The sequence below is a fragment of the Somniosus microcephalus genome, chromosome 10, assembly GCF_052327205.1.
Source record: "Somniosus microcephalus isolate GS21.2 chromosome 10, FLI_Smic_1.0, whole genome shotgun sequence".
NCBI classification, from domain to species: Eukaryota; Metazoa; Chordata; class Chondrichthyes; order Squaliformes; family Somniosidae; genus Somniosus; species Somniosus microcephalus.
The window spans coordinates 234,930,858-234,947,870 of record NC_140996.1 but is presented as its reverse complement, the minus strand read 5'-3'; the positions used below and the strand labels follow the sequence as shown (position 1 = coordinate 234,947,870).

General features: G+C 56.6%; 1 protein-coding gene across 9 annotated transcripts in view; it reads right to left on the bottom strand.

Moving 5' to 3' along the window:
- The window catches only part of stim1b (stromal interaction molecule 1b), a 215,647-nt gene that overhangs the window by 106,957 nt on the left and 91,677 nt on the right, over positions 1-17,013 (bottom strand). The gene's annotated exons all lie outside the window — the stretch shown is intronic.

Below are 17,013 nucleotides of genomic sequence, written 5' to 3'. Positions count from 1 at the left end.
CAATGAAGTACTTTTTGGAGTGTAGTCACTGTTATAATGTGGGAAACACGGCAGCCAATTTGCACACAGCAAGATCCCACAAATAGCAATGAGATAATGACCAGATAATCTGTTTTAGTGATGTTGGTTGAGGGATAAATATTGGCCCCAGGACACCGGGGAGAACTCCCCCTGCTCTGCTTCCAATAGCGGCCTTGGGATCTTTTACATCACCTGACAGAACAGATGGAGTCTCGGTTTAGCGTCTCATCCGAAAGGTGGCACCTCCGACAGTGCGGCGCTCCCTCAGTACTGCCCCTCCGACAGTGCGGCGCTCCCTCAGTGCTGCCCCTCCGACAGTGCAGCTCTCCCTCAGTACTGCCCCTCCGACAGTGCGGCGCTCCCTCAGTACTGCCCCTCCGACAGTGCAGCTCTCCCTCAGTACTGCCCCTCCGACAGTGCGGCGCGCCCTCAGTACTGCCCCTCCGACAGTGCGGCGCGCTCTCAGTACTGCCCCTCCAACAGTGCGGCACTCCCTCAGTACTGCCCCTCCGACAGTGCGGCGCTCCCTCAGTACTGCCCCTCCGACAGTGCGGCGCTCCCTCAGTACTGCCCCTCCGACAGTGCGGCGCTCCCTCAGTACTGCCCCTCCGACAGTGCGGCGCTCCCTCAGTACTGCCCCTCCGACAGTGCGGCGCTCCCTCAGTACTGCCCCTCCGACAGTGCGGCGCTCCCTCAGTACCGCCCCTCCGACAGTGCGGCGCTCCCTCAGTACCGCCCCTCCGACAGTGCGGCGCTCCCTCAGTACTGACCCTCCGACAGTGCGGCGCTCCCTCAGTACTGACCCTCCGACAGTGCGGCGCTCCCTCAGTACTGCCTCTCCGACAGTGCAGCGCTCCCTCAGTACTGCCCCGCCGACAGTGCGGCGCTCCCTCAGTACTGCCCCTCCGACAGTGCGGCGCTCCCTCAGTACTGCCCCTCCGACAGTGCGGCGCTCCCTCAGTACTGCCCCTCCGACAGTGCGGCGCTCCCTCAGTACCCGCCCCTCCGACAGTGCGGCGCTCCCTCAGTACCCGCCCCTCCGACAGTGCGGCGCTCCCTCAGTACCGCCCCACCGACAGTGCGGCGCTCCCTCAGTACTGCCCCTCCGACAGTGCGGCGCTCCCTCAGTACTGCCCCTCCGACGGAGAGTGCGGCGCTCCCTCAGTCCTGCCCCTCCGACAGTGCGGCGCTCCCTCAGTACCCGCCCCTCCGACAGTGCGGCGCTCCCTCAGTACTGCCCCTCCGACAGTGCGGCGCTCCCTCAGTACTGCACTGGAGTGTCAGCCTGGATTTTTGTGCTCAAGTCCCTGGAGTGGGACTATGAACCCACAACCTTGTGACTCGGAGGCGAGGGTGCTGCCCACTGAGCCACAGCTGACAGAGTAGCCACCAGTAGAAAGGACATGCAACAGGCTCTCAGTGAAAGCAGTTAATGCAACGCGTTTGAAATGAGCTGGGATGAATACGTGGTCAAAAATGGAACTGAAATTTCTCCAAATTCTTCCTCCCCCCACGGTGTACTGGCAAAAGGCCCCATCTCACCTAACAGTAAATCAGACTTGCCAGCAGGCTCAAAATCGATTCCCAGTCTGAGAGTCAGTCTGACCTCAGCTTGGTTTGCAGTTAGTGCACGACAAATCGGCCACAACTCCCCCCGCGAGCGAGGGAGGAGGACAAATCGGCCACAACTCCCCCCGCGAGCGAGGGAGGAGGACAAATCGGCCACAACTCCCCCCGCGAGCGAGGGAGGAGGACAAAGCGGCCACAACTCCCCCCGCGAGCGAGGGAGGAGGACAAATCAGACACAACTCCCCCCGCGAGCGAGGGAGGAGGACAAATCAGACACAACTCTCCCTGCGAGCGAGGGAGGAGGACAAATCGGCCACAACTCTCCCTGCGAGCGAGGGAGGAGGACAAATCAGACACAACTCCCCCCGCGAGCGAGGGAGGACGACAAATCGGCCACAACTCTCCCTGCGAGCGAGGGAGGAGGACAAAGAGCCCACAACTCTCCCCGCGAGCGAGGGAGGAGGACAAATCAGACACAACTCTCCCCGCGAGCGAGGAAGGACGACAAATCAGACACAACTCTCCCCGCGAGCGAGGGAGGAGGACAAATCAGACACAACTCCCCCCGCGAGCGAGGGAGGAGGACAAATCAGCCACAACTCCCCCCGCGAGCGAGGGAGGAGGACAAATCGGCCACAACTCCCCCCGCGAGCGAGGAAGGAGGACAAATCAGACACAACTCCCCCCGCGAGCGAGGGAGGAGGACAAAGAGCCCACAACTCCCCCCCGAGAGCGAGGAAGGAGGACAAATCAGACAACGCCCCCCGCGAGCGAGGGAGGAGGACAAATCAGACACAACTCCCCCCGCGAGCGAGGAAGGAGGACAAATCGGACACAACTCTCCCCGCGAGCGAGGGAGGACAAATCAGACACAACTCCCCCCGCGAGCGAGGGAGGACAAATCAGACACAACTCTACCCGCGAGCGAGGAAGGAGGACAAATCAGACACAACTCCCCCCGCGAGCGAGGAAGGACAAATCAGACACAACTCTCCCCGCGAGCGAGGAAGGACAAATCAGACACAACTCCCCCCGCGAGCGAGGAAGGACAAATCAGACACAACTCCCCCCGCGAGCGAGGGAGGACAAATCAGACACAACTCCCCCCGCGAGCGAGGAAGGACAAATCAGACACAACTCCCCCCGCGAGCGAGGAAGGACAAATCAGACACAACTCTCCTCGCGAGCGAGGGAGGAGGACAAATCAGACACAACTCCCCCCGCGAGCGAGGAAGGAGGACAAATCAGACACAACTCTCCCCGCGAGCGAGGAAGGACAAATCAGACACAACTCCCCCCGCGAGCGAGGGAGGACAAATCAGACACAACTCTCCCCGCGAGCGAGGAAGGAGGACAAATCGGACACAACTCTCCCCGCGAGCGAGGGAGGAGGACAAATCGGACACAACTCCCCCCGTGAGCGAGGAAGGAGGACAAATTAGACACAACTCCCCCCGAGAGCGAGGAAGGAGGACAAATCAGACACAACTCCCCCCGCGAGCGAGGAAGGAGGACAAATCAGACACAACTCCCCCCGTGAGCGAGGAAGGACAAATCAGACACAACTCTCCCCGCGAGCGAGGAAGGAGGACAAATCAGACACAACTCTCCCCGCGAGCGAGGAAGGAGGACAAATCAGACACAACTCTCCCCGCGAGCGAGGAAGGAGGACAAATCAGACACAACTCTCCCCGCGAGCGAGGAAGGAGGACAAATCAGACACAACTCTCCCCGCGAGCGAGGAAGGAGGACAAATCAGACACAACTCCCCCCGCGAGCGAGGGAGGAGGACAAATCAGACACAACTCTCCCCGCGAGCGAGGGAGGACAAATCAGACACAACTCTCCTCGCGAGCGAGGGAGGAGGACAAATCAGACACAACTCCCCCCGCGAGCGAGGGAGGAGGACAAATCAGACACAACTCCCCCCGCGAGCGAGGGAGGAGGACAAATCAGACACAACTCTCCCCGCGAGCCAGGGAGGAGGACAAATCAGACACAACTCTCCCCGCGAGCGAGGGAGGACAATCAGACACAACTCTCCCCGCGAGCGAGGGAGGAGGACAAATCAGACACAACTCTACCCGCGAGCGAGGGAGGAGGACAAATCAGACACAACTCTCCCCGCGAGCGAGGGAGGAGGACAAATCAGACACAACACCCCCCGCGAGCGAGGGAGGAGGACAAATCAGACACAACTCTCCCTGCGAGCGAGGGAGGAGGACAAATCAGACACAACACCCCCCGCGAGCGAGGGAGGAGGACAAATCAGACACAACTCTCCCCGCGAGCGAGGAAGGAGGACAAATCAGACACAACTCCCCCCGCGAGCGAGGAAGGAGGACAAATCAGACACAACTCTCCCCGCGAGCGAGGAAGGAGGACAAATCAGACACAACTCTCCCCGCGAGCGAGGAAGGAGGACAAATCAGACACAACACCCCCCGCGAGCGAGGGAGGAGGACAAATCAGACACAACTCTCCCCGCGAGCGAGGGAGGAGGACAAATCAGACACAACTCTCCCCGCGAGCGAGGAAGGAGGACAAATCAGACACAACTCTCCCCGCGAGCGAGGGAGGAGGACAAATCAGACACAACTCTCCCCGCGAGCGAGGAAGGAGGACAAATCAGACACAACTCTCCCCGCGAGCGAGGGAGGAGGACAAATCAGACACAACTCCCCCCGCGAGCGAGGAAGGAGGACAAATCAGACACAACTCTCCCCGCGAGCGAGGAAGGAGGACAAATCAGACACAACTCTCCCCGCGAGCGAGGAAGGAGGACAAATCAGACACAACTCTCCCCGCGAGCGAGGGAGGAGGACAAATCAGACACAACTCCCCCCGCGAGCGAGGAAGGAGGACAAATCAGACACAACTCCCCCCGCGAGCGAGGGAGGAGGACAAATCAGACACAACTCCCCCCGCGAGCGAGGGAGGACAAATCAGACACAACTCTCCCCGCGAGCGAGGAAGGACAAATCAGACACAACTCTCCCCGCGAGCGAGGAAGGACAAATCAGACACAACTCTCCCCGCGAGCGAGGAAGGAGGACAAATCAGACACAACTCCCCCCGTGAGCGAGGAAGGACAAATCAGACACAACTCTCCCCGCGAGCGAGGAAGGACAAATCAGACACAACTCTCCCCGAGAGCGAGGAAGGACGACAAATCAGACACAACTCTCCCCGCGAGCGAGGGAGGAGGACAAATCAGACACAACTCCCCCCCCGTGAGCGAGGAAGGACAAATCAGACACAACTCTCCCCGCGAGCGAGGAAGGAGGACAATCAGACACAACTCTCCCTGCGAGCGAGGGAGGAGGACAAATCAGACACAACTCCCCCCGCGAGCGAGGGAGGACGACAAATCAGACACAACTCTCCCCGCGAGCGAGGGAGGACAAATCAGACACAACTCTCACCGCGAGCGAGGGAGGACAATCAGACACAACTCCCCCCGAGAGCGAGGGAGGAGGACAAATCAGACACAACTCCCCCCGCGAGCGAGGAAGGAGGACAAATCAGACACAACTCTCCCCGCGAGCGAGGGAGGACAAATCAGACACAACTCTCCCCGCGAGCGAGGGAGGAGGACAAATCAGACACAACTCTCCCCGCGAGCGAGGAAGGAGGACAAATCAGACACAACTCTCCCCACGAGCGAGGGAGGAGGACAAATCAGACACAACTCTCCCCGCGAGCGAGGGAGGAGGACAAATCAGACACAACTCTCCCCGTGAGCGAGGAAGGAGGACAAATCCGACACAACTCCCCCCGCGAGCGAGGGAGGAGGACAAATCAGACACAACTCTCCCCGCGAGCGAGGAAGGAGGACAATCAGACACAACTCCCCCCGCGAGCGAGGGAGGAGGACAAATCGGCCACAACTCCCCCCGCGAGCGAGGGAGGAGGACAAATCAGACACAACTCTCCCCGCGAGCGAGGAAGGAGGACAAATCAGACACAACTCCCCCCGCGAGCGAGGGAGGAGGACAAATCGGCCAGGAATCCCACTCATTATTCATCAAGGCCACAAAAGCACTGGATGGCATTTGTTGGAAAGGCCCTACGGCAGGGCGGATGTATCTGAAACCCGAGTCAAAAGGTGCTCAAAACTAGCCCCATAGACAGGAACAGATGCGAGTCTTTCCTGGGAGTCGAGGTGGAAACACCAAACACGAAGACAATTCTTAGGAATCATAGCAACTTTTTTTTTAAAATGAAGTAAGCGAAGTGAAGGGCCAGGGGAGCAGGGGAGAGGCCGCGGTGAATGAGTGATTGGGTGATGGTCCGGGGGAAGAAGGGATCCCTGAAAGAGTTCCAAGGGCTGGAGCTCGAGGGAAACACCGAGTTAGAAAAGATGCCTTGGGTTAGTCAGTGAGGATGGAGCACGGAGGAGGGTGTGGGACAGGACTTTGGCCGCTTCAGAGGAACCACAGATGCTTACAGCACAGGAGGAGGCCGACAGCCCTTTGGCTCTGTGCCAGAGCAATCAAACACTAATCCCACTCGCCCCCATGGTTCAATTGTCCCCTTAAAAGATGCAGTGGTCTGTGCTTCAACTGATGAAGCACTCCGACAACCCTGTGTAAGGACATCTCTCCCATCTTCCCGACACCAGAGGAAGTGGTGCTTTCTCTGATGGAGGCGTCCGTGAAAGAGGGATGAGGGGAGCAAGCTCAGGAGAGCCAATAATTACAGTCCCGTCAATCAAAGAGAGAGGGGGGAAAGACAGGATGTGACCAGGAACCCATCACAACACAGGGCAGCACGACGGAATATTCGATGAGCTGGATTTGTGCTGTTTCTGTCTGGCCACCTGTGCTATACATTAAAGTCACTGCTCAGGGTCAAAACTCACTGCAAACTGGGGCAGAATGACTTGGATTTCCTACAGGAACACAATACTCCTACACATTTATAAACTGCATTGTTACCAGGGTTATTGGAACCAGTAAGATACAGGAAAAACCTCCCTTGAGCCAGCAAGTTCTAATGTTCCATTTTGCGTCACGTATCATTGCAAAAATTCCCTCAAAACATTCTCACCATTTCCCTTCGCCGTTGACAGACTTGCACCCAGACGATCTGAACTGGCAATTGACTGACTTCACTGTCACCACAGATCTTTCCTAACCTGCCAAGTGTTATACAGCGACAGACCTGTACCCACCACTGTACCCGTGTTATACAGTGACAGACCTGTACCCACCACTGTACCCGTGTTATACAGTGACAGACCTGTACCCACCACTGTACCCGTGTTATACAGTGACAGACCTGTACCCACCACTGTACCCCAGTGTTATAGTGACAGACCTGTACCCACCACTGTACCCCAGTGTTATAGTGACAGACCTGTACCCACCACTGTACCCCAGTGTTATAGTGACAGACCTGTACCCACCACTGTACCCCAGTGTTATACAGTGACAGACCTGTACCCACTACTGTACCCCAGTGTTACACAGTGACAGACCTGTACCCACCACTGTACCCGTGTTATACAATAACAGACCTGTACCCACCACTGTACCCGTGTTATACAGTGACAGACCTGTACCCACCAGTACTGTACCCGTGTTATACAGTGACAGACCTGTACCCACCACTGTACCCCAGTGTTAGTGACAGACCTGTACCCACCAGTACTGTACCCGTGTTATACAGTGACAGACCTGTACCCACCACTGTACCCCAGTGTTATACAGTGACAGACCTGTACCCACCACTGTACCCGTGTTATACAGTGACAGACCTGTACCCACCAGTACTGTACCCGTGTTATACAGTGACAGACCTGTACCCACCACTGTACCCCAGTGTTAGTGACAGACCTGTACCCACCACTGTACCCCAGTGTTAGTGACAGACCTGTACCCACCAGTACTGTACCCGTGTTATAGTGACAGACCTGTACCCACCACTGTACCCCAGTGTTAGTGACAGACCTGTACCCACCACTGTACCCCAGTGTTAGTGACAGACCTGTACCCACCAGTACTGTATCCGTGTTATACAGTGACAGACCTGTACCCACCATTGTACCCGTTATACAGTGACAGACCTGTACCTACCAGTACTGTACCCGTGTTATAGTGACAGACCTGTACCCACCAGTACTGTACCCCAGTGTTATACAGTGACAGACCTGTACCCACCACTGTACCCAGTGTTATACAGCGACAGACCTGTACCCACCACTGTACCCGTGTTATAGTGACAGACCTGTACCCACCAGTACTGTACCCGTGTTATACAGTGACAGACCTGTACCCACCACTGTACCCGTTATAATGACAGACCTGTACCCACCAGTACTGCACCCGTGTTATACAGCGACAGACCTGTACCCACCAGTACTGTACCCCAGTGTTAGTGACAGACCTGTACCCACCACTGTACCCGTGTTATACAGTGACAAACCTGTACCTACCAGCACTGTACCCCAGTGTTATACAGTGACAGACCTGTACCCACCAGTACTGTACCCCAGTGTTATACAGTGACAGACCTGTACCTACCAGCACTGTACCCCAGTGTTATACAGTGACAGACCTGTACCCACCAGTACTGTACCCGTGTTATACAGTGACAGACCTGTACCTACCAGCACTGTACCCCAGTGTTATACAGTGACAGACCTGTACCCACCAGTACTGTACCCCAGTGTTATACAGTGACAGACCTGTACCCACCAGTACTGTACCCCAGTGTTATACAGTGACAGACCTGTACCCACCAGTACTGTACCCCAGTGTTACACAATCACAGACCTGTACCCACCAGTACTGTACCCCAATGTTATACAGTGACAGACCTGTACCCACCAGTATTGTACCCCAGTGTTATAGTGACAGACCTGTACCCACCAGTACTGTACCCGTGTTATACAGTGACAGACCTGTACCCACCAGTACTGTACCCGTGTTATACAGTGACAGACCTGTACCCACCAGTACTGTACCCCAGTGTTATAGTGACAGGCCTGTACCCACCAGTACTGTACCCCAGTGTTATAGTGACAGGCCTGTACCCACCAGTACTGTACCCCAGTGTTACACAATCACAGACCTGTACCCACCAGTACTGTACCCCAGTGTTATACAGTGACAGACCTGTACCCACCAGTACTGTACCCGTGTTATACAGTGACAGACCTGTACCCACCAGTACTGTACCCCAGTGTTATAGTGACAGGCCTGTACCCACCAGTACTGTACCCCAGTGTTATACAGTGACAGGCCTGTACCCACCAGTACTGTACCCGTGTTATACAGTGACAGACCTGTACCCACCAGTACTGTACCCGTGTTATACAGTGACAGACCTGTACCCACCAGTACTGTACCCCAGTGTTATAGTGACAGGCCTGTACCCACCAGTACTGTACCCCAGTGTTATACAGCGACAGGCCTGTACCCACCAGTACTGTACCCCAGTGTTATACAGTGACAGACCTGTACCCACCAGTACTGTACCCGTGTTATACAGTGACAGACCTGTACCCACCAGTACTGTACCCCAGTGTTATACAGTGACAGACCTGTACCCACCAGTACTGTACCCGAGTGTTATACAGTGACAGACCTGTACCCACCAGTACTGTACCCCAGTGTTATAGTGACAGACCTGTACCCACCAGTACCGTACCCCAGTGTTATAGTGACAGACCTGTACCCACCACTGTACCCGTGTTATACAGTGACAGACCTGTACCCACCAGTACTGTACCCGTGTTATACAGCGACAGACCTGTACCCACCAGTACTGTACCCCAGTGTTATACAGTGACAGACCTGTGCCCACCAGTACTGTACCCCAGTGTTATACAGTGACAGACCTGTACCCACCAGTACTGTACCCCAGTGTTATACAGCGACAGACCTGTACCCACCAGTACTGTACCCCAGTGTTATACAGCAACAGACCTGTACCCACCAGTACTGTACCCCAGTGTTATACAGCGACAGGCCTGTACCCACCAGTACTGTACCCCAGTGTTATACATGAAATTCTCATCTCATCATTGCTCTGCTGAAATTCAGGCAACAGATCATGCAGCTCAGGAAGAAGCAATTTTAATAGAAGCTGCAGAATAAGGCACTCGGAAAGAGTAACAGAAATGGGGCCAATGAAGTGGGGGGGCCCTCCGAGTGCGCTGGGAGTGCTGAGTTACACAGCTGTATCAGTGGAGTCCTGGAGTAGGAACTGGTTTTGATAAAGGAGTGAGAGGGGAAGAGATAAACCAAACCCAGGCATTGAGGAAGGAGGGGGTGAGGGCAAAGAGTAACGCTTTATAAAAGAGCAACCGTTTTTGGGAGACTGCAGTGCTTTTCTCTGTACAGGTGAGCTGGAGCTGGCACGTCAGGCTCTCTGGCCCTGGGTCAGTTGGGGGAATGCTCGGCAGAGGAGCAGTCTGTCTGACTGCTGCAGGACTCGGCGCTGCATCTTCTGTTGACTGGGTTCCCACAGTAACTGCATTCCAGCCTCTTGCCAGCAGAGCCCGAGAAGAGGAGTCAGGGATTATTTGCTATTCACAATCTTACTTCAGGAAATAACCAGGCTCTCTCCGGCTGCAAAACACTGCGTGTGGCCTTTTCTATTCCCAGTAGTTTTGTAACATCCATAACATTGTTACCTCTCGACCCCGTGTCCTAACTCACACCCAGTCCCGTTCACCCATCACCCCCTGTGCTCACTGCCCCGTGTCCTTAATCACACCCAGTCCCGTTCACCCATCACCCCCTGTGCTCACTGCCCCGTGTCCTAACTCACACCCAGTCCCGTTCACCCATCACCCCGTGCTCACTGCCCCGTGTCCTAACTCACACCCAGTCCCGTTCACCCATCACCCCCTGCGCTCACTGCCCCGTGTCCTAACTCACACCCAGTCCCGTTCACCCATCACCCCGTGCTCACTGCCCCGTGTCCTAACTCACACCCAGTCCCGTTCACCCATCACCCAGTGCTCACTGCCCCGTGTCCTAACTCACACCCAGTCCCGTTCACCCATCACCCCCTGTACTCACTGCCCCGTCTCCTAACTCACACCCAGTCCCGTTCACCCATCACCCCGTGCTCACTGCCCAGTGTCCTAACTCACACCCAGTCCCGTTCACCCATCACCCCCTGTGCTCACTGCCCCGTGTCCTAACTCAGACCCAGTCCCGTTCACCCATCACCCCGTGCTCACTGCCCCATGTCCTCACAACCCAATCCCATTCACCCATCACCCGCTGTGCTCACTGCCCCGTGTCCTAACTCACACCCAGTCCCGTTCACCCATCACCCCCTGTGCTCACTGCCCAGTGTCCTAACTCACACTCAGTCCCGTTCACCCATCACCCCCTGTGCTCACTGCCCCGTGTCCTAACTCAGACCCAGTCCCGTTCACCCATCACCCCGTGCTCACTGCCCCGTGTCCTAACTCTCACCCAGTCCCGTTCACCCATCACCCCCTGTGCTCACTGTCCCGTGTCCTAACTCACACCCAGTCCCGTTCACCCATCACCCCCTGTGCTCACTGCCCCGTGTCCTAACTCACACCCAGTCCCGTTCACCCATCACCCCCTGTACACACTGCCCCGTCTCCTAACTCACACCCAGTCCCGTTCACCCATCACCCCCTGTGCTCACTGCCCCGTGTCCTAACTCACACCCAGTCCCGTTCACCCATCACCCCGTGCTCACTGCCCAGTGTCCTAACTCACACCCAGTCCCGTTCACCCATCACCCCCTGTGCTCACTGCCCCGTGTCCTAACTCAGACCCAGTCCCGTTCACCCATCACCCCGTGCTCACTGCCCCATGTCCTCACAACCCAATCCCATTCACCCATCACCCGCTGTGCTCACTGCCCCGTGTCCTAACTCACACCCAGTCCCGTTCACCCATCACCCCCTGTGCTCACTGCCCAGTGTCCTAACTCACACCCAGTCCCGTTCACCCATCACCCCCTGTGCTCACTGCCCCGTGTCCTAACTCAGACCCAGTCCCATTCACCCATCACCCCGTGCTCACTGCCCCGTGTCCTAACTCTCACCCAGTCCCGTTCACCCATCACCCCCTGTGCTCACTGTCCCGTGTCCTAACTCACACCCAGTCCCGTTCACCCATCACCCCCTGTGCTCACTGCCCCGTGTCCTAACTCACACCCAGTCCCGTTCACCCATCACCCCCTGTGCTCACTGCCCCGTGTCCTAACTCTCACCCAGTCCCGTTCACCCATCACCCCCTGTGCTCACTGCCATGTCCTAACTCACACCCAGTCCCGTTCACCCATCACCCCCTGTGCTCACTGCCCCGTGTCCTAACTCACACCCAGTCCCATTCACCCATCACCCCGTGCTCACTGCCCCGTGTCCTAACTCACACCCAGTCCCGTTCACCCATCACCCCCTGTGCTCACTGCCCCGTGTCCTAACTCACACCCAGTCCCGTTCACCCATCACCCCGTGCTCACTGCCCCGTGTCCTAACTCACACTCAGTCCCGTTCACCCATCACCCCGTGCTCACTGCCCCGTGTCCTAACTCACACCCAGTCCCGTTCACCCATCACCCCCTGTGCTCACTGTCCCGTGTCCTAACTCACACCCAGTCCCGTTCACCCATCACCCCGTGCTCACTGCCCCGTGTCCTAACTCACACCCAGTCCCGTTCACCCATCGCCCCGTGCTCACTGCCCCGTGTCCTAACTCACACCCAGTCCCGTTCACCCATCACCCCGTGCTCACTGCCCCGTGTCCTGACTCACACCCAGTCCCGTTCACCCATCACCCCGTGCTCACTGCCCCGTGTCCTAACTCGCACCCAGTCCCGTTCACCCATCACCCCGTGCTCACTGCCCCGTGTCCTAACTCGCACTCAGTCCCGGTCACCCATCACCCCGTGCTCACTGCCCCGTGTCCTAACTCACACCCAGTCCCGTTCACCCATCACCCTGTGTCCTAACTCACACCCAGTCCCGTTCACCCATCACCCGCTGTGCTCACTGCCCCGTGTCCTAACTCGCACCCAGTCCCGTTCACCCATCACCCCCTGTGCTCACTGCCCCGTGTCCTAACTCACACCCAATCCCATTCACCCATCACCCCCCGTGCTCACTGCCCCGTCTCCTAACTCGCACCCAGTCCCATTCACCCATCACCCCCTGTGCTCACTGCCCCATGTCCTAACTCACACCCAGTCCCGTTCACCCATCACCCCCCGTGCTCACTGCCCCGTGTCCTAACTCGCACCCAGTCCCGTTCACCCATCACCCCCTGTACTCACTGCCCCGTGTCCTAACTCACACCCAGTCCCGTTCACCCCTCACCCCCGTGCTCACTGCCCCGTGTCCTAACTCACACCCAGTCCCGTTCACCCATCACCCCCTGTGCTCACTGAGCTACACTGGCTTCCGGTCCTGCAACGCCTCGATTTTAAAATTCTCATCCTTGTTTTCAAATCCCTCCATGGCTTCACCCCTCCCTATCTCTGTAACCTCCTCCAACCCCACAGCCCTCCGTGATCTCTACGCTCCTCACACTCTGGCCTCTTGAGCATCCCTGATTATAATCGCTCCACCAAAGCCCTAAGAGGTAGAGGCGGAGAGGTTTAGGGAGGGAATTCCAGAGCTGAAGGCCCAGACAGCCGAAGGCACGGCCACCAATGGTGGACGATGAAAATCGGGGATGCTGACGAGGCCTAAATTGGAGCGCAGAGATCTCGGAGTGCTGCAGGGCTGGAGGAGGTTACAGAGATGTTTATTCATTCACGGGATGTGAGCGTCGTTGGCGAAGCCGGCATTTATTACCCATCCCTAATTATCCTCGAGAAGGTGGTGGCGAGCTACCTTCTTGAACCGCTGCAGTCCGTGTGGTGCTCCCACAGTGACTGTCGTAGCGGTTTAGTACAACTGAGTGACTCGCTGGGCCATTTCGGGGAGCAGGTAAGAGTCAAACACATTGCTGTGGGTCTGGAGTCACACGTAGGCCAGACCGGGTAAGGGCGGCAGATTTCCTTCCCATAAGGACATTAGTGAACCAGATGGGTTTTTACGACAATTTCCATGGTCACCATTACCAGCTTTTTATTCCGGATTTATTTAATTAACTGAATTTAAATTCCCCAGCTGCCGTGGTGGGATTTGAACTCGCGTCTCTGGATCATTAGTCCAGGAATACTGCGTGCAGTTTTGGTTTCCATATTTAAGAAAAGATATACTTGCTCTCGAGGCGGTTCAGAGAAGGTTCACTCGGTTGATTCCGGAGATGAGGGGGTTGACGTATGAGGAAAGGTTGAGTAGGTTGGGACTTTACTCATTGGAGTTCAGAAGAATGAGAGGCGATCTTATCGAAACATGTAAGATTGTGAGGGGGCTTGATCGGGTGGATGCGGGGAGGATGTTTCCACTGATGGGTGAGACTAGAACTAGGGGGCATAATCTAAGAATAAGGGGCTGCCCTTTCAAAACTGAGATGAGGAGAAACTTCTTCACTCAGAGGGTAGTAAATCTATGGAATTTGCTACCCCAGAGAGCTGTGGAAGCTGCAACATTAAATAAATTTAAAACCGAGATAGACAGTTTCCTAGCAGATAAGGGAATTAGGGGTTACGGGGAGAGGGCAGGGAAGTGGACGTGAGTCTAGATTCAGATCAGCCATGATCCTATTGAATGGCGGAGCAGGCCCGAGGAGCCGTATGGCCTACTCCTGCTCCTACTTCTTATGTTATGTTATGATTACTAGTCCAGTAACATAGCCACTATGCCACCGTTCCATATAGGGAGGGGGTGAGGCCATGGAGGGCCTTGAAATTGAGGCGTTGCCGGACTGGGAGCCAATGTAGGGGTGATGGGCGAACGGGACTTGGTGCGAGTTAGGACACGGGCAGCAGAGTGAAGAACAGAGCGGGGAAGGTGTGTGAACAACACGTATCAGGAGACTGCCGACGGGGAGAGTGCATGGGGAAGGGTACAGCTGCGGGAGACTTACTGGAACTCGGGCAGGGTGGTGTAACTGGGACCTAGGTGCTTTCTGCAGACTTGGGAGAAAGGATCCTGTGATTGCTGCTGAGCTGACAGCTGAACTCAGGCTGTGTGCACAAGCCAGCTTGAACTCCTCAGGTTGGCCTTTAATCTCAGTGACTCACCAGCTGAGGAGCACAGTTGGGATCAGTTACTAAGTTAGATTACTCCATTGATTGACATCTACGAGCAGAGCCAATGCAGAGGAGGCTCTCACTGCCTGACATCGAATTTTACAGAGCCTCCTCCCACCCCTCTTCATCTCACCCCACCAGCATAACCTTCTATTCCGTTCACCCTCATGTGTTTATCCCGCTTCCCTTTAAATGTATCTCTGCTATTCGCCTCGACCACTCCCTGTGGGAGCGAGATCCACATTCTCACCCAGTTAAGGTGCGCACAATTGCCAGGCAACCCCTGCTCACTGTCTCTGCTCATGGACCTGCAGCCCACAGATCAATGATACACTAAACCATCAATCCAATAATCAATACCAGCATTACGGCATGTGTTACAAAAATAATTACCAAATAGTTTCAATTTCTAATCTGGAACGCGCCGCCTGAAAGGGCGGTGGAAATAGATTCAATAGTAACTTTCAAAAGGGAATTGAATAACTATTTGAAAAGGAGAAATGTGCAGGGCTGTGGGGAAAGAGCAGGGGGTGGGGGACTAATTGGAAGCTGTTAAAAAGAGTCAGAATGGACACAATGGGCCGAATGGTCTCCTTCTGTTTTTAGTGATGTTGTTTGAGGGATAAATATTGGCCCCAAAACTCCCCTTGCTCTTCACCAGAATAAAGCCATGGGATCTTTTGCATCTACCCGAGGGGGCAGACGAGGCCTCGGTTTAACATCTCATCCGGAAGATGGCACCTCTGACAGTGCAGCACTCCCTCAGCACTGCCCGACAGTGCGGCGCTCCCTCAGTACTGCCCCTCCGACAGTGCGGCGCTCCCTCAGTACTGCCCCTCCGACAGTGCGGCGCTCCCTCAGTACTGCCCCTCCGACAGTGCGGCGCTCCCTCAGTACTGCCCCTCCGACAGTGCGGCGCTCCCTCAGTACTGCCCCTCCGACAGTGCGGCGCTCCCTCAGTACTGCCCCTCCGACAGTGCAGCGCTCCCTCAGTACTGCCCCTCCGACAGTGCGGCGCTCCCTCAGTACTGCCCCTCCGACAGTGCAGCGCTCCCTCAGTACTGCCCCTCCGACAGTGCAGCGCTCCCTCAGTACTGCCCCTCCAACAGTGCGGCGCTCCCTCAGTACTGCCCCTCCGACAGTGCGGCGCTCCCTCAGTACTGCCCCTCCGACAGTGCGGCGCTCCCTCAGTACTGCCCCTCCGACAGTGCGGCGCTCCCTCAGTACAGCCCCTCCGACAGTGCGGCGCTCCCTCAGTACAGCCCCTCCGACAGTGCGGCGCTCCCTCAGTACTGCCCCTCCGACAGTGCGGCGCTCCCTCAGTACTGCCCCTCCGACAGTGCGGCGCTCCCTCAGTACTGCCCCTCCGACAGTGCGGCGCTCCCTCAGTACAGCCCCTCCGACAGTGCGGCGCTCCCTCAGTACAGCCCCTCCGACAGTGCGGCGCTCCCTCAGTACTGCCCCTCCGACAGTGCGGCGCTCCCTCAGTACCGCCCCTACAGTACTGCACTGGGAGCATCAGCCTGGATTATGGGCTCAAGTCTCTGGAGTGGGACTTGAACCCACGACCTACTGACTCAGGGGCGAGAGTGCTGCCCACTGAACCACAGTTGACACACTTGGGAGTGAAGCTTCTATTCCCAAATCAGGACAAAGCACCGGGGAAGCCCACTCCCCTCTCTACAATGGGAATCAAGTTCTGGGAGGCGAGCTTCCATTCCTGCACTAATCTGGCTGCTACCCCATTGTAGGGGTGCAACATTGTCAGAGGTGCCTACATTCATTCAAGACTTTAAATCAAGGTCCTATCTGTTTGTTCTGGTGGCTCAGGGAGTTCTCTCGGCCAACATTCCTTCCTCAAATCATCAACGGATTAACTGGCTACTCACTGCTATTTATGGAGCCTTGCAAAATTGCTGAAACGTTTCACTACATGACGGTCTCCGCACTTCAAAGTAATCAATGTTTGTGAGGCACTTTGAGGGATGCGATAAGGCAAAACGAAAGTTACAAAACATGGGCTTTGAGCATTCTCAAAACTGTGCTCAAAACCCTTCTCTCCCCCCATCCTGTCTCACACCCCCGCCCCCCCTTCCCTTCTCTCCCCCCGCACCCCCCTCCCTTCTCTCCCCCGTCCCCCTTCCCTTCTCCCCCGCCCCCTTCCCCTCTCCCCCGCCCCCCTTCCCTTCTCTCCCCCGCCCCCCTTCCCTTCTCTCCCCCGCCCCCCCTTCCCTTCTCTCCCCCGCCCCCCCTTCCCTTCTCTCCCCCGCCCCCCCT